This window comes from Equus caballus, chromosome 17 (assembly GCF_041296265.1).
Source record: "Equus caballus isolate H_3958 breed thoroughbred chromosome 17, TB-T2T, whole genome shotgun sequence".
Lineage (NCBI taxonomy): Eukaryota > Metazoa > Chordata > Mammalia > Perissodactyla > Equidae > Equus > Equus caballus.
Window position 1 is genome coordinate 43,579,775 of NC_091700.1, and position 25,650 is coordinate 43,605,424.

Sequence of the window (25,650 nt, forward strand, 5' to 3'; positions counted from 1 at the left end):
GGTCAGGCAACCTTCAGTAAAGGGGCTGCTTGTCTGATGTCTGCTTTGGACACCAGAATTGTGACTGAATTTGTCACAAGAGACCATCCAATCCAGAAAATCTATATTAATCTGCTCCTGAAGTGGTTCTGTGATTTGGAATTTCAAAAACACAGTATTTGACTCACACCATGGACAGAGCACCATACACATTTTGGTATACAGCTCCCATGGCGAAAGTATATATGCAGTAGGCGATTTCATCAGAGGTTAGAACATGTGCTTGGCTTCTCCCCAGCAGGGAGTGTCAGGGAGCACCTCAGTGCCTCGGAGGATGAGTCATCATTGAGGTCCTTGAGAACAGAATGAGCTCATCTCCCAACAGAGGCAGAGTGGGAGCTTGCGCTCATCCCTTTCATTTTCAAGGGCTGCAGGACCCTGTGTGGGTGGAGGAACAGGAAAGGCAAGCTTGTGGTGGGCTCCCAAGCTGCCTCCATACACTTGTCTTTGCTGATCCTCCCTTTCCTGAGCCAGGAGGGAACTGCTATGACTGGCACCTTTCCTTCCAGATTTGGAGCCGTGGTAGGAACTGAGGACGTGGCCCTGCAGCTCAGATCTGGGAGGCACATGCCTGGGACAGGGGCTTGTGATTACCCAAGCAGGTAGATGCCCCCTGAGGGAGACCGTTCCCCTGTGGATGCTCTGATGCCTTGGCTAAGGGACTTGGGGATGGGGCTTGGGTTTCCTACTCTGGAAAGGACCTGGGCTGGGGAGTGCTGAGGGGTGGAAAGGTCAAGAGTGCTTCTGAGAGAGTAGATACTGATATAAATGTCCTGGTCTTTCCCTCTAAGCAACCAATGGAAGCCTACTCTGGGATGTGTGGGCAGGGAGTTGTTTCTATCTGGGCTAAATTCTCCTGAGATGTCTGAGTCCCTTGAGGTCTCTTTTGCATGCCATACACTTCTTTTCCCAACCCATCTATGTAGGATGTGATTTTCCAGAGTTGGGCCCATAAACCTTCTACCTCTGCAGTGGCATTTGCTTTGGCTTTTCCTTAAGTATCTTATTTATTATACACATTGCTGCAGAGGCTTTTTGCTTGTTTATTTGTTGTGTCATTTTTTCCTCTGAAGCACACTAAAAAGAATGCAGGCTACTGGCTTTACTTATTGTCTATTTTCCTGGAACAGTCTCTTGCTTGATGTTGCAGCTTTGCTTTCTAAACCTGGATATTCTGTGCTCTGGGGCTCTGTTGTCTGATGAGGTGCAAAGGGAATGGGTCTTAGACCTCTCTGGGCATGAAGAGTCCCTTCTGATTGGTGTTGAAGCTGAAAACAGAGTCCCCCATTGGGAACAACTATGGAAGCCACTTTGTCTGTGTCGCCCATTAAGTGGTTGGTGGGCATTAAGCTGCTGTGTTTATCTGCGTGTTCTCATTGGTGTGCAGGAGAAACACCTTGAAGAGAAGCAGTTCTGAGCTCGTAGGAGACAGTATCATTGCGTTTGGTCTCATGGGAGTGGGCCTGTCTTCATTTTCTGATGTCTTCAAATGTTGATCTAAGTGAAACTGAGTGAAAGTGTGGCTTAGAAGCAAGAGCTTATTTAGTTTTTGTATAATTTATAAGGGCTCAGGCACATGCCCACCTTTCCAGCTTTTCCCTTTGCCATGTCATTGCCCCCAACCCAGTCGCTTATTCCAGCCATCCTGAACTCACTCCTTCCAGCTCCCTGTCTTGTGCTTTTGCTCACAAGCTTCCTTCTCTCTGGAACTCACACCTCCAACCAGCCTGATGAATCCCTGTTCATCTGGCAAGACCTTGCTCAAGGCTTAAAAGTCTTCTCTGACCTTTCTCCCCTGTAAGCTGGCCCCTGTGGAAGCATGTCCTCACTTCTAACACCTAATGCCAGAAATGCTCCATTTCCGTTATTTATAGTTTATTTCTATAGAAGATAGAATAGTATAATCGTTAAGAGCACAACTCCTGAAGCCAGAATGCCCAACTCTGCTGCTTACTCTGTGTGTAGCCTTGGACAAGTAACTGAATCTCTTAGTGCTTCAGTTTTCTCATCTTTAAAATGAGGATGGTAGTACTAGCACTCTTACCTCCCAGGGCTGTGGTGAGGATTAAATGAGTTAGTATAAGTAAAGCACCTAGGACAGTGTCTGGCAAGGAGTAAGTACTAAGTTATTTGTGGTTATCTGAAAGTCCTTTGTGGGCAGTGTCTCATTTGGTTTGGGCCCACAATGGATGGCCCGTGGTAGGAGTTGAAAAATATTAGCGGAATAAATGAACGGCTACAACATCTTCCTTCTGTCTCTGAGTTCAGTGTCATTTCAATTGCACACATATTCCTTGAGTCTGGAAACAGAATGGCAGGAATGAGTCTGATAAATAGAAATATGATAAGATAGATGAGATGAGAAATATTCAAATTCACCACCTGTAAGCCAAACTGATCATCAGAACTTAGTGACTGTCTCCAGAGGAAATCCCCAGGTAGGACCTCTGGTCTAGAGAACAACCTTATCATTTTCTTCTCCCATTTCCCATCTCTTTACTAAGCAGGACTTTTTCATATCTACTGAATTGTGCCCTCAGTTTAACTTGTCAGCACTGGTTAGTTCACTTACTCCTCTGAAAGTGTCGTGCCCATTGGATTGGCCAAACACCTGCACAGGTGTGGGCTGGCTCACACGAACTTGTCCTTATTTCACAGTGTTGCCCTGGTAAGTTCAGAACATTTTCCTGTACAGTCAGGTTTTTAGTATCTCCATTCAGCAGGAGGAAGGCAGCAATATAGGTGATTGGGTCCTGATTGTTCTGGAATAACACTTCATTATTATCATTATTATTTTTTTTTTTTGCCTTCTTTTCCCTATGAGCTAGAAACATGGTTACTGGTTTCTCGAGAAAAAGGAATCTAAGATCATAAGAGTTCATTAATTGTCCCTTCCATCTGTTAGCTCTCATTCTATATTTCCCATTGTATTCCATGATGTCATTTATCCAAGTTCATTTTTTATTTCACCGTTATCCTTTGGGCCTTATAACCTCAGACTTTCAAAAATCTGGCACTTCTCTGTCTCCGCAATTGCTGTCTTACTTAAGGCCTTTATTATTTCTCGACTAGACTGCCCTCTAGGCCTCTAACCAGTTTTGCTGTCCATTCACACTGCTACCAGAATAATATTTCTATAAATCAAACCTTGGATTATATTACATGGTAAGATGCTCTTAAAAATGTGTGCTTTCTGAACTATGCCTCACCATTTAAAAAATAATTATTGTGTCCTATATTATATCTTTGATTATTTGAAGTAATTAAAATGTCCTTAATACATACTGGGCATGTAGGTGAAATGTTGACAAACCAAGGTATTGATGAGGATCCCAAAGTGGGACAGCTTGAGAAAAGTCCCGGGGTCTTGTAATGCATGAAAATGTAACATAACATGGGGATATGTTAGACAAAGTTGAAGAGGAAAAAAAGATATTCAAAAAGTAGTAAATCAGTTTACAAATGGATCTGTTTAGGACTATTGCCAGTGTTCATACTTGACCTGAAGGAGGAACTGACCCATTGGAAATGTTTTGTTTCTCTGACGAAAGGAAGCAGGGCATAGAGAGAACAACAGAGGGGGTTTTGATTATTCTCAGGGGAGAAGTCCGTACTGGAGAGCTAAATGTGAGAGTTGACAGCTTATAGATGGTATTTAAGGCTGTGGATGAGTTCACTAAAGGAGTGGGACAGATGTAGGAGAGGAGAAGGCCACGACTGAGCCCCAAGCACTCAATGTCACAAGGCTGGGAGCAACTGGAACTGAGAAGAAGGGGCTGATGAAGGAGGACCAGAGGGTGCTGAGTTCGGGCGTGAAGGGAATACAGGGCCGCAAGGAGAAGAGGGACTGCCACTGGCCAACACCGCTGAAGAGCAAAGTAAGACGGCAACTGAGAAGGGAACATTGGGTTTGGCAACATGGAGGTCAATTTGGCCAGAGCCACTGGGGGCAGCCTGATTGCATGCATTCAAGAGAGGATGGGAGAAGAGGATTAGAGGCAGTGATCTGAAAGACCGTTGCAAGGAATTTTGCTTAAAGAGTGGAGAATTTTGGAAGTAGCTGGGAGAAGTAGGGTCAAGAGAGTTTTCTTTGGGGGGGGGGGGGCAGTGGTCGCGATGCTTAGGAACGTAGACTGGGAACAATGCATTCAGCATGAAGGCTTTTGTTTGATTTTGAGAGACTGAGAAAGTGTCTGAAAATGCGAAGCCTGGAGATATTTCTGTGCACTGATGGAAGATTTAAACTGTCTGCAAATGATGAAAAGCAGCAGCTACTCTGGTCTTCCTGGGTGGGGCTGAGCCAGGCCTCTGTGAGGGTGCTGTGTGGGGAACTGCAGAGAATGGGATGGGCTGTGCTTGTTCTGGTGGCCCTGCTCCACCTCGGTCCATCCACCCCTGGGTCCTGTTCTTCACAGTGAGACTAAGGACTCATTGGTGGTGGATTTAATTGTTTTCCCTGAAACTGGTCACAGCAGATTATGGAAACATAGTAATCAAGACATACTAGAGGCTTTAGCAAATTATTATGGACTATAGTAATAGTTACTACTCCTTGAGTATTACTTTAACATACATTAGTTTTATTCCTTACCACAACTCTGCAAGACAGGGACTTTTATCTTCATGCTATAGATGAGGAGCCTGATGTGCAGAGCGATGTAGTGATGGCCCTGGTCACTCAGCAGGGCTGCTGTTGAAACCCGATCTGTTTACACTTGCAAGGTTTACACTATGCAAGGCTGCTTCTCTATCGATTCCGGTGACCAGCAGTTTGCTTAACGTTTTTTAGATTCTATTTATACATTCAGCTTGTAACTCTTGAGGTAGGAAGTGGAGGAAGATTCCATAATTGTATAATCTGCTGACCGCATTTAGTAGTAAATTACTCTATTTTATCTTCAACTTAATTCTCTCAGACATTAAGAGCTACCCTTTAAGCCTAATATTCTGAAATGTGAAGAGGAAAGACATTTCTCCCATGTATGCTGTTTATTATTTGTATATTCCTAGCCTATTACTTCTCTGTCTTTTCCCCTCCTTACTGCAAGGTCTATACTTCTAAATCTACCCCCGCTCCCTCTGTCCTCTTGTTTGACCTTCTCTGGACTCCCCTCAGCACCATCACGTCATTCTTAAGCAGGACTTCACAGAGAGTTCCAAAGGTGAATGCATTATGGCTTTGAATAAGGCAGGCAGAAGGTTCTACTTTGTTTCCATTCTGATTTCAGAGAACTTCTACTATAAAGATAAGGCCAAAGGCCTCAGCATCCCATTGGACTGATGTCTTTAAGCTCTAGTTTATAGAAAGTCTCAGATTCCTTTTGAGGGCTATGAGCTTGGAGCCCATTCTCTGTGATTCAAACCAGCATTTCCCTAGCTGGGATTTATGGAACATTGTTAGAGTCAAGCGCCCTAAGAAGGTGGACTTAATGGCAACAAGTTTGGGAACTGCTGTGTATGCTCTTCCTCTCTAGAAAATCCATAATGCATATTAAAAGCTAAGAAGTCACATAGAAATGTCACAGTTTGGGTTTTCCTAGAAGCACGTCCTGCAATAAGGATTTAAGGGCACATAATTTACTTGGGAGGTCTAGGAAATAACAGAAACAAAGTGAGGAATGGATACAAGGATGGAAGGGAAGCCAATAACGTGTGCATTATCAAGCCAGCCATTACTGTGGGTGACTAGAGCTTATACCAAAGGGGAAACTCTGGGATACAGAGTAAAGTGCACACCTCCAAATTATGCCATCCAAGGGATGAAGGAGCTGAGGTATGTACACCAACTTCTGTCAGTCATCACTGAGGGCCGTATAAGAAGAGACAGGAGCGAGCTTGCTTCATCTCTCTGCTTTCTGGCACATGAAGATGCAATAAGAACACAGCAGTCCACAAACCAGGAAGTGGGTTCTCACCAGACACCAAATTGGCTGGCATCTTGATCTTGGACATCCCAGCCTGCAGAACTGGGAGAAATAAGTGTTTGTCATTTAAGCCACCCAGTCTATGGTAATTTGTTGTAGCCCAAGCAAAGTGAGACATCAGCCAATCTCCTATTATACCAATCACCTGTTCTGATAATGATTCTTTATAGTCAACTTGACCTGATGAAATTATCATACAGTTGCTGTCTCCTGGTTGGATTCAGGCTGACATATGGTAACAATCTGATCATTCGGGAAAGGAAAACATTGGTAAAACTGTCACTAAAAGAGCATGGTACCCCAAGGGATAATTTATACAAATTACATACTTAAAGAAATAGAATGAAAACATAAGCCACATTTCAAAAATCTCTGTATCTGTCATATCTTGTGGCAAAAATTTTTGCCTACTAGCAATTCTCTCATATTCCTATTGGAGAACAGAGGAAGTCCACCACTCATTGGTCCAAATGAGAAGTGAAAAGATGTCATTGGATTATATAACTGTCAATTCTTCTGGCATGAAAGAGGGAGGAAGTTACCTTATCATCAGAAAGAGAGAGTCAGGGATGGTCCATGGAGGTTGACAGTAAAAGAGACTCTTTTTGCTCGACTCACCAAAGACAGGGGAGTCCTCACTAAGAGAACTTTTGAAAACTTTTCAAGAAAAGAAAACTCACCAGCCAAGGGCTGAGAAGAAAATGAAAGGGCATTGTGTAAAAATCCCTCTGGTTGATGTCCATTTCCTGGGGTTCTAAATCTTTTCTTCACAGGCTTATAAAAATAATTTGCTTTCTAAGTTAGGACTTGAAAAGAGAATACCCCTCATCCTTTTGTGAGAACTCCCCTAAAATAGAATCTTCCTATCTACTTCCTCCTGCTGGTGCTATCACCATTGTAATTTCAAGCTGTCATTTGTTGGGCCAGGTCCGAAGCTCAGCACTTTCCATTTATGTCATATTTAGCCCTATTAAGGCTAAAGGATGAGTAAATTGAAGTGCAGAGAGGATTGGTGATTTCCCCAAGGCCACATAGCTATGGCAGAGCTGAGTGTTGAGCCCAGATCTGACTGACTCCAAAAATCCCAAATTCTTTCCATCCTGCCACCGGTGCCACTGCTCATTTGGAAAGCATTTTCAGTTTTGTGTTTCTCTTGGAAAACACCAGGATTGATTGATGTGAAAAAATAGAAAGGATCTCAGGAACTGATGCTAAAGATAGATGGGGGCACTGGAGGTGCAGGAGGTGTGGTAAGGAAGGGTCTTTGGAGAATAAGAAGGGTGAGGAGGACTGAGGAGTAGCGATTAACACATCAGAGCCTCCCAAGGTCTGAAGGTCTACACAAGCTAACGAGACCCATGGAACTCCTAGGAGTGAGCTGATGACATGACCTGGAAAGACGGTCTCAGAATGGCGGAAAGAATGGTACAAGAGAGTTGGGAGGGGAGAGAAATTTGGTTGGTCTCCTTGGGAATCCTAGTAGCTGACGGTAACTCATGGAAATGGGAAAGGGCGCTATTTTTGAATCTATAACCAATCTGTACACCATCAGAATTGTATACCAGGAATGGCAGATGGTTTACTTCCAAAATATAGCATCAGAGCAAGTATCTTTTGGACTCACTGGCTCATATTTTCCATGTGTGAGACAGGAGTGTAATAAAAGATAAAGGGGAACAGAAAGCATCTCAATCAACAGATGATACTTCCCAGGGAGCCTCTTGTGACACTGAACACCCAGAGCTGGGAAAGGGGGCAGACGAGTCTTCTCAGGGATCATGCCCAGGACTGGACCTGCAACTCTCCAGAGGACTGGATGTTCCTGGTCTGCAGGGACCCTAATGAATGCTTGTCTCTGTGGGCAGAATCAGCTGGAGAATTCCGGAAAGATGGAAGGACTGCTGAGGTCTGTGCTATGGCTTCCCTGAGACGGGGAGCAGCAACTTTTATCTACAATACTTACAGAAATCCTGTCAAGCTGGGAGTGGGAGGAGAAAGTACTTGTTTGGTTTATAAACCCTGGTTCCTTAACTGCCAAGAACACCCTTTCCCCTTTATGTTCAACCACCAACCTACTAATTACCCCAAGAATTCGAGCTGCTAAGGAGGCCTGTAATAATGAATAATGATGGTGATGATAAGAATAACAGTACACCAGTGACGTTAGTAACAGTAGTGTTATGAACGTTCACAACTACCAGAGTATATTGAGTACTTACTAATTCCCATACACTGTGCCCACTTCTTTATATATAGTCTCATTTAATCTTCACAAAACACATGTGAGGTGTTTTACAGTTATAACAATTGAGGCATAAAGAGGTTGAGTAATTAAGGTTAAGTTCTGAAGCTAGAATTTGAATGCTGGTCTGTTGGATACCAAAACCCACACTTGTAATCATGATGCTATTGCAGTGGATGCTGTTGGTTGCCTACTCTTTCCTTCTTCCTTACCTAATGGGACAGAGACCTGATTTGGTTCAGGTATCAGCCTTCCTCCAATTAGTCTTGTGATTTGGGGGAATCAACTCCATTCTCAGCTCCTGGGTAGATCCTAATTAGTCTAAGCCAATAAGTGTGTGGCATTTCCTCAGTCATTATTATTGGTCGAGGTGGGGGCATGAGATCTAACTAGGCCCAAGCATGGCCTTACATGCCATAGTTGGGAGAGAGATTGTCTCTCCAACAGGAAAGAAACAAGGTCACCAGTGTGGCCAGTGTCCCAGTTGCTGCGGGCAGCCATCTTGTAACCATGAGGAAAGCTAACCTGGAGACATAGAAGACATCAGAATTGAACAAATGAATGAACTCTAGGCAGATAGGACGAGAACCCTGATTGTTTCACGCCTGTAGCCCCATGGACATCCTCTTATGTAATCTAATAAACTTCCTTGTTTATTTAAGCAGTTGAATTAGGATTTCTTTTACTTGCAGTTATTATGTCCTAACTGATAGAGCTAAGCCCTCGCTCCATAACGTGCAAAATGAAGCACCCCCTATCTTTAAGGGGCATTTGCTATCTTAATAATACAAAACACTTTCTTATTTTCTTTAACCTTTAAACATTTCTTAGCATCTTAAAATGTTTTATACATATATCTAAGTCCTCCAAGGATCCTTAGAGCTGTGCTCTTGTTTTCCTCTTTTCACAAATATTCACTAATTTCTCTCACGCCCACATGGTAAGGGAACTAATGCTTTCCTAGCATGCTTTTTGTCTCCCTCTGATTTTATCAATACCCTAATATGAAAGATTACAAAAAGTCATCTTTTCAAAGAAAGTAATAATATGCATGGCAGGGAGCAAAACACACCCCAATAGGAAAGCTTCTTTCTTACAAAGCTTGTGGCATGTTTCTGGACACCACAGAGAGCTGACAGGAGGGAAGTCAATGGGGATCAATAATATTCAGTAAGGCGAGGTGGTGGGAGGGGAGGTGGGACCCCGAAAGGTCAGCAGCCAGGCCCAATTATTCCATTGCTTCAAGAATAGAAGGCTGCATAGAGATCATTAGTGCTCTAATGTCATGTTATGAAGCCCTGCCGAGACTGGAGCGTGAGCCACCGAGAAGCAAACTAGAAACAACTGCAATCTGTGTATGCAACAAAGTAGTGCTGTGTGACGTGGAAACCTGAGGGTTAGGAACGTGGCCCGGAGGATGATGGGCCAACTTTTTAGGGAAGATGTCAAGTACCTAAGAAATGAGCTTGGCCTGAGTTATTAGGGAAGATAGGTTGCCACCGGATTCCATATGACCTTCTCAGTCTGAGCAAATTAACAGTGGAGGCAGAATTATTTTCCTTGGCCTCAAGCAGAGAGAAAGGGAGCAAGGAACAGTTCTCAAGATGCCTGATAATGCTCAGCTTTTGGATCTGTGCTGTGACTTTTCAGTACTGTTGGCTTTGTACATGGTCACATCACCACTGCTTTGGAGTTTAATTTTAGAGCATCTAATTTCTTATCAATATAAGCAGGAGAGGCTTGACTGGGCATGACTGTGCTAATTATGTTTCTTCCCCAGAGTGCAGGCAGCACCACCAGTTCTTTTCTTTTATCTCTGCATTAGCCTTTTAATATTCTTTTTTATAGAAAACCAGAACTTCACTGCTCCCTGTTTATTTTGTCAGAAATGACAGTGGAGGCTGGCCAAACACTATTGGAAGGTCATTGCTTTAAGGAAGGTTACAATAAAAAGTAAGAAGAGGTGGAAATAGGAGAAGGAACTTGGCTCTTATGCCTCAAACTTGCTACCTAATTTCTTCCTGTATGATGGTTGCATTAATCCTTATTTCCTCTAAAAGCAATATTATAAATTAGAACTCTATGCCCGGAAGCCCAGTTAATGATATAAAAATACCCAAAATATTGATTACAAAAATAAAGGAAAAATGTGCAACAGGGATAATACTTTCCAAACAATAATTGGAAGCCTGTAAATGTTTCTTTTAAACAAAGTCCCCCCTGTAGCCTTCCATCTCTCCAGTACAACCAAAAGGTTTGGAAAATAGGTTTGGACAAGAGAGAATTTCCTAGATGCATCTATCAGCTCAAGAACCAAGCCTAGAAGATACAGGTCCAGGGTCTCTCTTCTGCCCCTGAAGGCTAAGGGCTCTGCTCCCCGATGGTAGAGGAAGGGTATGAAGCAGAAAAATTAAAAGACAACCCCTCCTTGTTGATTGCAGAGAGCAACAAAGAAGACATGCGGAAGGACCCGCTGTTCTCTGCAATCCGTGTGAACAGAGAACAGACCTAGGGTATTTCTGTTGCTCTCAAATGTTAGTGTAGATGCTTTTGAATAAATATTGAGTGAAAGCAATGAGATCTGAATGTCTGATGAGTAGGGAAGGTTAGTGAAAGCTATAGTGTTCTCAAGTTATCATGGAAAGAGTTAAGATTATTATTTCCACATTTCACTTTTAATATTTTTTTCTGATTATAAGTAACACATACTTGTGGTAAAAAGAAAGAACCATAATCTCATCATCCAGAGCCCTCACTATGCTTTAGAGTGTTTCCTCCTGCAATTTCTTTAAAGGAAATCCCAAGAAGGCTCAGGAATTTCTGGGAATTTCTATGAATTTAAGAAGACATAGAAGATAAGAGAGTAACTAATGCATGAAATAGAGCTCAATCACAGAATCTCAGAAACACCGTTTGGAATAAATCTGAAGGAGTGGGTTGGTATATTTTGTCATCTTAATTTATATTATAATGAGAAGTGGAGTGCAAATGACTTCAGAGTTCTCATCTTCTCCTGCTGTTCTAAGACTGTGGTAAGAAATGACCTATTCTACAGAGAATTAATGAGTGAGAACTAATGCACTGGAGCCAGGGACGAGTAAATATGATTGGAAACAAACGAATACTTTTTGGACAGGACTGTAGTGTGAATCATATCAAAGAAGCACTCAGTAGATTACTTTTTACTTAAGGTGTCTAATGGTCCTTGTTTAAAACAACATTAATTATTACTGTTTCAATACATTTGTCTGTATTTTAGGAACCTGGAAATTCCTTAGAGAGTTCCAGGTTTGGAGAAATTAAATTGCTGCTTAATAAGCATTGTCTTCAACAAGCTTTTGAGTTTTGTTTTGCATGAAATTGTTCGTAATAGAATAGAGAAATATGGCAGAGACCAGTGGTTCCCAACCTTTTCCAAGGAAAGGGCCCCTTTATGATATAAAACGATGTGACAGATCCCTCATATATAATAATGTTTTTATTTACCTAGTCTATAGTAAGTACGCGTATGGGTTAGTGTATTCATGAAATAATTACTTGACCCCAGTCCATAGGTTGGGTTTCAGCCACTCAATTACTAAAGAGGAGCAAGCAACTTGCAAAGCATGGCTCTTAATGTGGGCTCTTAGTGTGGGCAATGGAAGCGGATCCAGGGGTCCTCCAACTCAGGAGTCCTCCTGAGTAGAAACTCCTGGAAACTTCTTTGAGTCTGGCTATTTCAGGAATCTTTCCAGCCTTCTAGTTTTGTGAGTTCATCTTACTTTGGTCACTCACCTCAGGCCTGAGCAGGAAATCATGCCCCTGTTGTATGGTTCTGTGACTCCTTCCTTGGCTCTATAGTAAACGTCCACTGTGTCCCCATAGAATTAAGCCAAATGGGTGTCATGGAAAAGAACCCCTTAGATGGCTATCTGTTGGCCCTGTTTTCGTTGTTGCATGTGGTCCAGGTGCCTCAGAAATGTCTTCATAATCTGGTTAGTGACTCACCTGGGTTGGCATTGAGAGTAATAATTCAGCTTCAATGGGATCCTGCAGATTTTCCTCCAAAGCTGAGAGAAGAAATAAAATCATGTTTTGAGTAGATATTACATTGTGGACACTGTTTTTGATTTCTTTCAGGGTGCAAATACTGCAGCATTCTGCCCTGTTTTAGCTGGGATGTCACTGTTGCCAGTTATTATCAGTTCAGGAGAGAGAGAGATGTTCTGTCAATTCAGTCCATTCAGTGCTGGCTGTGGAACATTCACAGCACAGTGGGGAAAATAGCCTGTTGTTTTTATTGAAAGGATGATCTTTCCTTTGGTAGGAACAAAATCTGTATTCTATCTAGCAGAGAAACACTTATGTAGTCAGAAAAACAGTCACTTTTAGCTTTAAAAAATATACCAGTGGAAAACTGGTTTTATGACGCAAATGTAATGTCAATGACTCAGCTACTTGGCAGCGCAGAAGTTGCAGAGTAGTTTGGCAGAGGTCTGGAGGCCTCCAGGATATTCTGAACAGGTGCTGAAATTCTTATCTTACACAGTTTTGGAGGTTGCTTTTCTCACATTGAACACAATCTCTTTGTCAAGAGAGTTTAGAAATATAGTACTTTAAAATTTAACAAATCCTCTGAAAATAAACCACCAGGAGAGAAGTCAGTATAATGCTTCTGACTCCGGGTTTGAATGCTGATTCTATTGTTTATTGGCTGGCTGAACTTGAGCAAGTTACTTAATTAAGCCTCCGTTTCCCCACCTGTGAAGTGGAGAAGATAATAGAATATACGCATGGAGGTGTTATGGGAATGAAACAAGATATAGCACAGTACCTGGCGTGGCTTAGTGGCTCAAGTAATAATAGCTATTATTAATAAAATATCTAACAGTAGCTGGTATTTCATACCACGCTATGTTCTAACTTCTTAGTTTTGTCTCATGCTTTTTTGTGCTGTATCTTGCTAATGCCCTTCAGCCAAAGACAACAAGGAACACACCTGTAGTGGAACAAGTGGGTTTGTTACTCGTTGCAGGGTGGGAGAACACACCCCGTGGGAAACCCTGCGCGTCTCAGTAGGGGGGTGTTAGAAGGAAACTTGGAGGGTTTGGACTTTGGTTGGGTGACTCAGGGGAGGTCTGAGGAAGCAGGGATTCACTCCACAATGGGTGTTGTTAGAAAGTGGGGCAATTCTATAATTGGGCATCTCAATGGATCTTGTCTACAGGGAGGGGAAGCTGGAATGAGGATGAAGCTGGAATTGGTAAAGAAGTAGCAGTCACTCATTTTGGCCAAGAGGGGGGTGTTTGGTATTTTGTGGCTGGCACAGTGACCTGTTTTTGTCTGTGCATCACCAAAATCCGGAAGTGGCCTTGCTTGGTCTCATTTTATCGTGGTCTCAGGGCAGTCTTGTCTGAGGGTGGTATTCTGGGAGATTGTGTATGTCTATCTGGAGAGTCACTTGGTCTAGCTGTGAGCACCAGGCCAGCTTCTGAATGTCGGCGGCTGCTCTTCTTTCGTTCTCAACCATTGTAACTAGAATTCTATGCAAATATTCTAGTGATTTAAATGAACATCACCTCCTTCTCCTGTGAGGAGTTGAATGGGACCCTAGCCAAGTTTCCAGGAAAACGTCATCATTCATTTATTCATTCAACAAAGATTTTTTTGGAATCTCCTACTAGGCATTGTTCTTTGTGCTGGGGCTCTGACCAGGAACAAAGGAGGACAACATGTGGGCAGTAAAGGACCTTACCTTCTAATCAGGGGAGACAGACAAACAAGGAAACAAATATTTTTAGCTCCTGATAAGTGCTCTGAAGAAAGCAAACAGGGTGCGATGATAGAAAATAATCAAGGAGCGTCTGCTATTCAAAATGAGGACAAATACTATAGAGCTGGGGCTTTTATGAACTGGTTGAGTCTAGAATTCTGATTTCAATTTCTTTAAAGCACACCATTTCCTTGAATTATGCAAGTTTGGGTCTCTTAAGGTACACACGTGCACACATACATTTTTGTGCAGGTAATGCCAGTCTTACCGAGGGATATGAAAGACAAATTTTGTTCTCTTGTAAGAATACTTAGAATACTCAAGAGTCTCCAATCTGGTAGAGAAAAGTGTAGGGTGATGATGAGTCTTCTGAAAATTTGCATTTGCAGATAGTGGGGTTTGTAACATACCGATTTATCTCAGAATGGTGGCAGGAGAAATTAGTCAATTCTGCAAGATAATTTGAAGAAGAAATACACTTTTTCAGTTACTTTAATTATTTCCATAGCAATACATTTGCAAATCAACTGTTTTCCTGCCTTCTTGCAAATTAAACAACTTGGACCTAATTTTTCAATTTCTACTTCTTTTTTTCTTTGAGGATTAATCAAATAAAAAGAAACAGAATACCTTTCTTTTTTTTTTTCAGAAACACATAACTTGCTATTTAAAATCTCCCTAACTCTCTTTTCCTTGTCCTTTTTTTTTTTTTGAGGAAGATTAGCCCTGAGCTAACTGCTGCCAACCCTCCTCTTTTTGCTGAGGAAGACTGGCCCTGAGGTAACATCCATGCCAATCTTCCTCTACTGTATATGTGGGACACATACCACAGCATGGCTTGCCAAGTAGTGCCATGTCCCTACCTGGATCCGAACCTGTGAACCCCAGGCCACCGAAGCGGAATGTTCGCACTTAATCGCTGTGCCATTGGGCTGGCCCTTCTTTCCATTGTCTTTAGTCTCATTTTATATCAAGTGGCCTCTCAAGAAGCCCAGGATCAAGCACCAATAAGCTAAGTATTTCTGAAACTGATTAATCTTCTGTTACGTGGACAAAAATTCTTATTTACATTACTTAACATAATTGATGCACTCAAGTTTGTAAAGAGAATTATGTTACACAAACTATTTTTTCCATAGGTGACCAATATCAAAGCAGAGATTCATTGTATTAGAAGAAATTGTGTCTTCTGATTGTGGCAACAACAAGAAAACAATAATAAAGATCACTCTTAAAACCATACTAATACTTTTAAAATTATAGATTCAAATTAAAAATTAACAATAATTCTTAAACTTTTAATTGCAGCAATTCTGCATTCTACTTAAAGTAAACTTCAAAATAAAATCATTAGAAATTGAGATGGTATGAAAACTTCAGTAATGTGGTCATCTCCTTCCTATTTGTCTCCAGCATGGCAAATCCTTGCTTTTTAGCAAGTCTTCATTTTTCTTACCACTTAAACATTTATCTAATTATTGAAATTTTCTATTGTATATTTCTTGGTATTGATAACTTGCTGACCCTTCTTTTCTAATAATTTTAGCTGGTAACACTGAAAAGGATTGGTTTAGTACCTTTGGGCAAGAGCAAGACAAAGATAAAGGATGAAAGTTCAATCTTTCCTTAGCAGTGAGGGTTTGCTCTAAAAGCTACTGGGATATTTGGTTATTTATCTGGGGGTAGATATCTCATTAGCATATTTAGAGGTTACTTTTTACCTTTCTATCCCTAACTTTAAGGGACGACTTACGTACTTTTGTAAGGTATTTATTAAGCAAAGCATGCTCTGGCCTTTGATAGCCATATAAAGCAGTTCAGAGTGCAGACTGTGACTCATATAGAAGGGAGAGTCAGAGATTTCAGCAGTCGGTAGCGGCAGGGACAAGACGGCACCATGCGAGCAGCTCATTTTGCAAGTTGGAAAGATAGTGTGTTTGAAACTTAACCATTCCTCTTGGCCAAATCTGCCTAAGAAGGAATATCTGCATTGTTTTTTGTTTCTCTTTTTCTCTAACACAGTGTTATATTTTTGGTTCATGAACAAAAACTGAGTTCTTCTTCAGTCATTTCTGTACCTTGTATTGACTTAATATTTTTGTTTTCATACGGATGTTGTTGTTTGCGGGTCTTTTGTTCTTGCTTTAGGTGTTACCTGACGAATCTAGGAAGAAGTAAATTTCAGTGCACATTACAGGGTCATTCTTGCAGATTACCAGTTTTTACAGTAAAATAACTAGACTATCAATTTATTAAGAGAAGGGACCATAAGTTTTCTGAATCTTTCACAACCTCTAGCTCAAAACTGACTATATGGGAGCCTCTCAGTACTGTGAGTCTTTATTTTGAGATATGGCTCTCTTCTATTCCTGGACTTGATGCCCCTTGAACGGAAACCTGCGATGTTATGAGCCATAAACACCCATACCATAGACGACTCCTTTTTTTCTGGTATTCTGGGACAGAAATATGAAGTGAGAAAAGCTGAGAGAGGTGAGAACAGGGGATAGAAAAGATTGTCAGACATAAAACATACTAGGTGAGTGAAAAAATGGTGAGGCTTTTGCATTTTGATATATTTGTAGGAAAAATTCAGTGACAAAATCCCTCGATTCCTGTGCTATTCCAGTGAATAGACTGTTCCTTGAGCTAAGCGTATTTGGAAAGGTCAGCTTTCATTCTGTGGTTTTGTTATCCCTAACAAACAGTGCTTTGTGAGTGGGTTTTTTCGTTTGCTCAAGAGTTTTTCCCACCCTGCCATGTCTTATCTTTCCTTGTTTCCCCACATTGATTGGCAAGATCCCTGCTAAGCAAGGATCAGATGTTGAGCAAAGACCTATTGATTGGTTCTTGGGTTACCCACCATTTTGTGACCAAGACATCAGCTGTGCTCTCATCCTCCGGCTCCTGACGGCCTTCTCTGTGTTCACACTGTGATGACCCAAATGTAGACCCAATGCCTCTTTGTCATCTCCTAAAGAATCTGCTTACACAGAAACCTGGTAGACCAAGGAGATTTCTCCGAGGATTTTATAGTGGACGCAGAGGAAGAGATTTACCTCAAACATTCACATCACACAAATTTAACATCTTCACTAGACGAGTCTGTTTTATGCTCAACTCAGTGGCAATTCAAGTTTTGTGCCTCCTTTTCCCCAAATAAGGCTCTTCTTTTTATTTCCTGGATTTTCTTTGGGGCACATAAAAATGTTCACCCCCCTATCCTGGAGAGCAATTGGAAATGATAATTATGAAGAATTCTTTTATCAGCTATTGCCAACATAATAGCTATCAGCTTCACTCTAAAGCCGCCTTCTTAGTGGAGCGCACCCTTTCCTCGCTAGCTGTTCGTCTCCCTTATCTGAGAATAAATGTAGGAAGCAAAGTGGGGAAACTGTATAAGTTAATACGGTTTATGTTTCCACAAGTGATGACTTCAGCTCTAGGCCATCGAAATGTTTTAGTACTTTTTAAATATTAATTTTAGAAAAGAGAACAAAAAGATGGTCACAAAACAAATTTCCTCTTATCTCTTAGAGTCAGATCTTCTCTCCTACTGCGTCTTTGGGCTTACTTATTTGTTGGCTGCCTTTGCTATTTTTACAGATCTTGTCAATATACTAACTGTTTGAATATCCTTGACTGAAGTTAAGAGTTGCTTGGAAAAAGTGAAATTTACACTCCCTAAACTTTTTTTTGATATTTATTTCAGCTTCTTTGAGCAGAGTTGCAAAATAAACTTATTTGAATTTTACGTTCCTTGCGTTCTCAGCCTATCTTGGCTGTAGAAGCATGTTTCAATGATCAGTATAGATGTTCGAAGTAAGTAATAAGTGCTGGTATTGATGGTTTACTGTATGTTTCAGGATGGAGACCTGTTCAAAAAAAATCCGCATTGAAACTTTCAAGAGAAACAACTCAGAACCTACACTCTCTCCCACAGGTAGTCTTTCTTATCTTAATTTCTAATTATTTTCTGTGTCTTTGGTAGCAATTAGTGATCAGGATGTAGCGGCTAGTTTTCCTTTAGACATCTCTTTTTGTCAGAAATGATTTATAGTAGGTGGTTGCATCTTGAATTTACACATTTATCTCTTCTTTTCTTAGAATTTATCTTCAGGGATTAGAATTTGAGCTAGAATTTATCTTCAAGAGACTCCACTAGGGGGATGTTAATGGTGATAATAACTATTTTTGATTATTACTTGGTATTTTCTGTATTTAGGAAAAAATCCCTAACTCTTGGGGTGATATGCAGTGCCTTGTGTAGTTATGGAATGAAGGCCTTTTAAAGTTCCCCAATCCAAATTCTGATACCATTCTTACTAGGTTTGGTCAGTCTCCTTCCATACTCTCCATGTTTCCAGCTGGTCCTGTGATGAAAGGAGAGATCAGCGTAATAATTACATTTGCTTGCATTCACTTTATGCCTGTTTTGTTGAGATATTGCATGAGGGGCTTTATGAACATTTTCTTTAACACTCACAACAATCATAAAAAAATCATGGGTATGAATATCTTTCATTAGAGAAGAGAAACAGCTTCAAGAGGAGACACAGTTACACCGTCAAGAAACAGCAAAGCAGGATTCCAAACTAGGTTTCTCTGGCTCCACAGCAAAGCTCTCCATTATGCTGTGTTGTTTCTCTATTCTTCTCTGGGGCAGCAAGGCAGTTGTCTGATTCTGTGTTGTCCTGTAACCCCTGGGCTCACCCAGTGATTTGACTTGGCCACCAGAAGAGAGTCCCAGCGCCATTTCTGAGCTGGCCACATTCTTTGGACACTTTGGACCATCCATCTGAGCTCTCTCAGGCCAGCCTCTGCCCCCAGGCCTGTGGTCCTAGCTCTGCCCAGTCTTGCCTTACATCTCCAGTGTGCTGCCCCCTGAGCTGCCCTCCCAACCCAGCATGTCTTGCTTTTGAGTTCATTCCCATTAGGACAGAGCTAAGAGCTGAGCCATCTTGAGAGTTGAACCTTGGAAAGGAATCTGAAATTCACTATTTGGAAAACTTACTATTTTTGAATTAAATATTTTAAAGTCAAAGTCAATTAAATATTTTAAAGTCAAAGAGCATAATCCTAATTTCCCATCCACTTGAGTTATTGGAATATTTTTAAAACTTTTAAGTAAAAAAAAAATGTAGCTCAGATCACAGCTTTGCTTGAGTTGCTCTGAGTGAAATGACTCAGCTGCCTCTGCTTTTGTCTAGAGCCATCTGGTGTTGACCCACCTAGCCTGGAAATTAGTTCTCTGCTCCATGTTGAGAAGGAGAGAGAGTTTGTAAGAGTTGGGGAAAATAGGGTCAGCAGCTATTCCTTTTGTTACCCCTATTGTTGCAGTCCCAGAATCTTAGGTTTCTTGGTCAGTTGCAGCATCATTAGAACCTGGTGAAGCAGAACCTGCCACCAACCCAACAACCCAAAGGATTTACCCTGGGTCCCCCGACATGTGCATTCTCCAAGAGTAAGAAAGGAATCAGAGGTCGAGTAAACTGGCCAGGTTGGAATCCTGATCCCCAAATACCTAAAAAATCTCCCCTCTCTTCAGTGTATCAAGGTGTGAGCCTTTGAAAAATTTCCCCCAAAAGCTTAAGAAATCATCTCACTCGCTGGATTTGAATTCCTTGAAATGACTAATATGCACCCTCAGCAGCTCCAGCAACAGATGCCAAGATGATAGATGAGAACTAGCAAAATGCTAATCACACATTTGCCTGGAAGTATAAAATGATAGAACCAAAATCTCTCTGTGGGACACCCCAGCTAGCGTGGCAGAGAGAAATGAACTTGGGATTTGAAGCCAGAGGACCTTGGCAAATTCCAGGGGACCCTATTTCTAAGTGTGAGTGATTTTTTAGGCCGGTTATATAATCTCTCTCTAAGACAGAGATAATAAAAATACTCATTTCATAAGGTTGCTATTTTATTAATTGGGGGTTATAAGTATCAAAACACTTCATAAAAATGTAAAGTACTCCACAGATGTTTGTTGTTTGTGTTGTTTTTATTGCTATTATTATTATTGTTGCCTTGTTAAAGAGAAGAGAACTTTTTATTTGAAAGGTGATATTTCCAAAATTGAGAGAGGGTAATTTCGTTGAGCCTTGTGATCCCAAGATGTTACAAATGAGTGATTCTGGATCAGAGTCAGGGTGTCAAGGAGCCTAAAGACCTTTGGAATTTCACCCTTGGCTTCTTGCATGGGCATTTAAAGGGAAACTACAGGTCTCAGTTCAGTTAGGATCAGCAAACCATCACTGAAATCCTTGTTCCAAGTACGGTGCTGGGGAGTCTGACATTAATGAGACATCATTCCTACCCTTGGAAGCTATAAGCCAAGGAGAAACCAACAGAACCAGGCTATTTTGATACATTATGGTAGTGTTAGAATGGAGGTACATTCCTAGTGGTCACCAGCAGTCTCTAGATCTCCAAATCCAATGGGGATTTTTCAATCCTTACAGGAATGTTTGCTGATTTCCCAAACTTGATACTCCTTCCTTCTTAAAAGCTGATGACCTCTGCCCATTTTTCACTTCCTTCATTACTTCCTCTTACTCTATTCTACTCTTACACATTGATGATTCCAAAGGCTTCATCTTGGACCTTTGCTCTTCTCACTGCACATTTTCTCCCTGGTCTTTCTCATCCAGCTCTCTTGGTTTTACCTATCACTTTGTGGTACAATTCCTTATCTGTGGATTTCCACATTTGACCTCTCCAGTGAGCTATAAACTCCCACATTTAACTCTCTATTGGGCCCTTTGGGATCTTCTTCAGGCTCAACCTGTCCTAATACTAAGTCTCATTGCTATAAGATGACACCTAAGTTACTTTCTAGATTTCTAGGCATTTTGATAGTTTCCCACATTGGTAGTCCCACCATCTCATGACAGAATTAAAACTTTTTTGCAGATCTTTTGCAGGTAGGCTGAAAGAATCTGACTTATGTACTGCCAGTCAGATACATCTTCACAGGACTTAGATAGGGAAAGAAGCAACATAAGGTGGCAGCTGTGGGAAGACTGATCTTCTGGAAAGTGGTGGTGGAGGCATCTTGTTCTTGGGGTTTTTGAGGCAGAGTTTCTGGCATCCAGTCCCTTGTGTGTTCAGGGCCAAGTGGCTGGTGGCAGTGGTGGCATCTCTCCTGTGACTGAGCATTCCTCTTGAGTGATTTCAAGGTGTGTACTATTCATACTAAGTTATCTGGTTTCTCTACAAATTCTGCAAGCTAACAAATATCCTTTAATAAATTATTTTCTGTTTAAAATAGCTAGAGCATTGTTTGCAACTGCCTACTGACTGTTATGGGCCTCAAATTAAGAGTTTTGATGTTATCTACTAATGAAGTTGTGTATATGTTACAAGCATTAGTTTTTAAAAAGTAGACTCTATTTTCAGAGCAGTTTTATGTTCACAGCAAAATTGTGCTGAAAGCACAGAGTTCTCATATACCCATTCCCCCCATACATGCATAGCCACCCCTACTATCAATATCCTGAACCAGAGTGAACCATTTGTTATAACAGATGAACCTACATTGACCTGTCATTATCACCCCATAATTTACATTAGGGTTCACTCTTGGTGTTGTGCATTATTTGGGTTTTGCTGATGGGTAATGAAATGTATCCATCATCATGGTGTCATACGGAATGGTTTCACTGCCCTAAAAATCATCTGTGCTCTGCCTAGTTGTCCCTCTCTCTGCACTAACCTTTGCAACTGCTGATCTTTTTGCTGTCTCCAAAGTTTTGCCTTTTCCATAATGTCATATAGATGGAATCATACAGCATGTGCCTTTTCAGATTGACGTCTTTCATTTAGTAATATGCATTTAAGTCTCTTCCATGTCTTTTCATGGCTTGATAGCTCATTTCTTTTTAGCACTGAGTAATATTCCACTGTCTGGATGTACCACAGTTTATTTATCCATTCATCTGCAGAGACATTTTGGTTGCTTCCAAGTTTTGGCAATTATGAATGAAGCTGCTATAAACATCTGTGTGCAGATTCTAGTGTGCAAGTAAGTTTTCAACTCATTTGAGTAAACACCAAGGAATATGATTGCTGGATCGTATGTAAGAGTGTGTTTAGTTTTCAAGGAAACTGCCAACCTGCCTGCCAAAGTGGCTGCACCATGTTGGATTCTGACTAGCAGTGTATGAGAGATCCTGTCGCTCCACATCCTCACCAGCATTTGGCGTTGTCAGTGTTTGAATTTTGGCTGTTCTAACAGGTGTATAGTGGTATCTCATTATTTTGATTTGCAATTTCCTAGTGGTGTACGATGTTGAGCATCTTTTCATATGCTTATTTGCCTCAAAGAATTAATTTTTAATTCACAAATTTGCTATCCTGTTTTGGCTTTTCTTTATATTTCTTTATGCTAGAACTCTAAAAATATAGAAATGGCCCAGGGCTCTCTTGAGCTCTGAGAGACTCTACCTTAAGTTGAAGAAAGACGCGTAAGTGGTGAGGGACAGAGGAATGGGAAATGTATGTGAAGATGTAAGTTGTGAGATGAAGAGGATAGTAAAGTTAAAGAGTAATGTTCCTGAAAGTGAAATGTTAGCTAACAGGTAATATTCTTTCACTTCATGAAGTTAGATATTTACTTCTAGTTAAGGAGTGAACCAGAGTCTTCTGAATGTCTCCTCCCTGGCTGTATGGTAAGCAGGAGAAAAGCTGTAAAATAGGATTTTTGTCTACTAGTTCCCCTCAGGCCCTAGGAAGAGTTGTTTTAAAGTGGCTTTTTCAAACACATCATACTCATTATATAGGAAACGCCTCTGCGTGCTTTCACCTTGACCAACTCTACAAGAGAGAGTTTGCAAAGTGTGTTGGCCTAACTATTAGCAAAACTCACTTATACTTTTTTTTTTTCCGAACAATCAGCATCTACCCATCATAGGGATGTTATTAAGATACAATGTGATAATGGCATGAAGCTGCTCTGAAAAATAAAGTGTTTTACAAATGAAAAATCTTACAGGATTGATTTTCCACTTTGGCTTCTCATTGAGTCATATTCACCTAATTTATCAGACCTCTAGGCTGCAATATTCATCTAAGTTCAATGGGAAGATTCATTTTGTTTCCCTAACTAATCTTGTCTACACACACTTCACCACTGTCTTCTGTGGTAAAATGTGCCTTGTGGCAACTCAATAATATTTTTAATAGTGAAGAAGTGAAAGGATTATTTAGTCACAATTAATTACTCTCTCTGAGCTTTCAGTTAGTAATCTCTCTTTTGGGAATATCCTGTCAGATTAAAGATCTTCCTTGTTATTCACCTCTAAAACTTGAAGTTGGAGTTTGGATGTTTCTATTTTCATGAGTAGAGAGAAACAATGGCAGCAGTAATTTTCTTACCTTCAAAAGCCTTCAAGGGCTATCTTAAATATCTTTTGTTATCTACACATTAATGTTTTTTAATTTTAGAAAGATTTCTTCTTTTTAACTTTTTCTGGAGTAGGTCTTAAAAATAGTTATATTTTAGGATAAAATGCCTTAAAAATTGACTAGAATAAGGAATACTGTGTTATATCTTTTTTTTTAAAGTAAACATTTATTATGGCTAATGTTTATGAGAAGAGACAATGTTTAATGTTGCTTTCATTGAATCATGAAAGTCCAGTAATTGAAATTTGTAGTCTAAATTTTCATGTGCAAATTCATTAATTCTTCCAAGGCTTAATACTAGTCAGACTTCCGATTCATGTTTGGATAGGCAAATGAATGTTGACATTGGCCAGTTGGATAATGAACCAGTGTAAAACACAGCACAAATTCTAGCTTCTCTAAATTTTGGAAATATCCATTCATCAACATTTGAATATTACCAAGATTACAGTAGTCTAAAATGTCTCTAGATTTCCTACTTTGGAAAAACCTTGTGCCTTCTCTAGCTGTGCTTTCAGTCTCAGGGTGAAACTTTTCCATCCTGTAGATAAATAGTTCTGAGTTGGTTGTTGACTTAACACTGGTGGCTGTTTCTGAGGGCTGCAGAGAGCTCTCTTCAGGCTTCCTCCATTCCAGCGGGAGGCTACTTGGCTTTAGAATGTGGCACCAAGAAACTCAAGTTGAACACATTAAAAAGCCTTTTTCAAAAAGGATTTAATTTTTATGGTTCTCAAAAGCTTAACACCTTAATAATCGCTAAATCAACACATATTAAAATTTCAATACTTAGCATTGCAAAGTAATCACTTGACATTTAATGATGGGAAGGGTCATCCAAGGGGTTGTGTGACTAGCAAAATAATAAATGACCTTGCAGGGGAGGAAATTAGAGGTTAAATGTGCAATTTACATGGCCTTGTGCTGGGCAGCTGAGTCCTGTGGGAAATAGAAGAAAACAGAAGAATAAATTGATTGGAAAAAGGCCCAATCTATATTAAACAGATTCATGAAGCCAGTGGAACATGAGTGCAAATTAAATTAAAACACCTTTAAAAATGTGTACAACCTGATGTATTTAGAACTGAGCTCAACATCTGCTCCATCTTCCCCATCCTTCAACCAGTTTCTCCTCTTGATTCTCTGTCTCAGTTAGTGGCTTTTATGCTCTCCCAGGTGTCTAAACCGGAGATCTGGAAGTCATCTGAGATCCCTCCTTCCTTGCTAACCTCACATTTGACTCAAAATCTTAGTATTACCTCCTAAATTCGTTACCTTCTCTGAATCCACCAGCTTCATTAAATTGCTACAAATGTTCATCCTTTATCTCTTGACACTCCTTTGTCTCTCCTAGAAAACATCTGCTTGTTTTTCAAAACTTGCCCCAAGGATTGCGTTTTTTCCATTAAGATTGACTCTGACTCCCGACTGTTCCGGTACAACAGTGGTTCTCAGCTTTGGCTGCAGTTTGGAATCACCTGCGGGGTTTCAAAGGACCAATCCTCTTCCAGATATTCTGATCCAACTGGTCGGGGTGCAACCTACAATGAGATTTTCAAAAACTCTTCCGTGATTCTCAGGTGCAGTCAAGGTTGAAAACTACCACAATAAAATCATCTCTCTCTTGTTTCTTCTTCTCTATTGCATCTTATAACAATAGTTCTGAAGCCTGATTAAATATCAGCATCACTGAGGTGCTTTAAAAAGTACAGATTCTTGGGGTTGTGGTAGACAGACTCTAAGATAACCCCCAAATCATCCCCACTTCTGGTGTAAACCCCCCTCTCCTGGAGTGTGGGTGGGGCCTGTGACCAGTTTCTAACCAATAGAAAATGGCAAAGGTGGCGGGATGTCACTTGGGTGATAATGTTAGGTTACATAAGACTCCTGGCCAGCAGACTTGCTCTTTTCCCCTTGCTGGCTTTGAAGAAGTAATCAGCCATGTTGGGAGAAGGCTATGGAGAGGGCCATGTGGCAAAGAACTGTGAGCGGGTTTTAGGGGCTGAGAGTAGCCTCTAGCCAACGGTCACCAAGAAGCCAAGGACCTCTGTGTTGCAGCTGCAGAGAAATGAATTCTGGCAACAACTTGAATAAGTTTGGAAGCAGATTTGTTACTAGTCTTGGCTCCAGAAGAGAACTGAGCCCTGGCTGCCACTTTGCTAGCAGCCTTGCAGAAGATCCAGCAGAGCCGGGCCCAGACTCCTGACCTGCAAAAATAGAGAGACAATATTTATGTGCTGTTTTAAGCTGCTAAATTTGTGTGAGTGGAATATGCCTTTGCTGAGTGC

At 40.9% G+C, this 25,650-nt stretch overlaps 1 long non-coding RNA gene across 1 annotated transcript in view; it reads left to right on the forward strand.

Annotated features, from left to right (window-relative positions):
- The first annotated feature begins 335 nt into the window (after positions 1–335).
- The window catches only part of LOC111768677 (uncharacterized), a 39,696-nt gene continuing 14,381 nt past the window's right edge, over positions 336–25,650 (forward strand). The window contains exon 1 of the long non-coding RNA XR_002801150.2: positions 336–641. This is a non-coding gene — a long non-coding RNA (uncharacterized lncRNA). The remainder of the gene's footprint in view (positions 642–25,650) is intronic.